The following is a 443-nucleotide window of genomic DNA, read 5'->3' on the forward strand; positions in this document are numbered from 1 at the left end:
CCGGGGCGGAGGGCGTTGGGTCTACGGCAGCCACGCTCCCCCTTCGGCTCAGGCCTGCAGGCGGGCGTTGGACTGGGAGCTGGGAAGAGGGACAGCAGGAGCTGACCCTTGTTCCGGTGGAGCACGGTTGACCCTACAGGGGAGGGTGAGGGTGGGGGACAGGGGCTGACCCGAGTGCTGGAGCTTTGACCCTTGCTATGAATAAAGAGGTGTTGGAGCCTTCACCTGCCCCCTTGTCTCTGTCCTGGGGCTGGCAGCGCTGCCTCCCCTGAGCGACCTTGAGCGGCCTGCCCGGGGCACCGCTGCTGCTGGCGCGGACATGAATGAGGGTGAACGGCCTAAATCCCGTGCAGCCCCCGCCCGGGCGGCGCCCCGGCAGCCGCGCATTTACATGCGATTATGGCAGCTAATCTTGCTTGAGCCCCCAAAGCTGCCTCGCCCCG

Source organism: Alligator sinensis, unplaced genomic scaffold, assembly GCF_000455745.1.
Source record: "Alligator sinensis unplaced genomic scaffold, ASM45574v1 scaffold1369_1, whole genome shotgun sequence".
Classification (NCBI taxonomy): domain Eukaryota; kingdom Metazoa; phylum Chordata; order Crocodylia; family Alligatoridae; genus Alligator; species Alligator sinensis.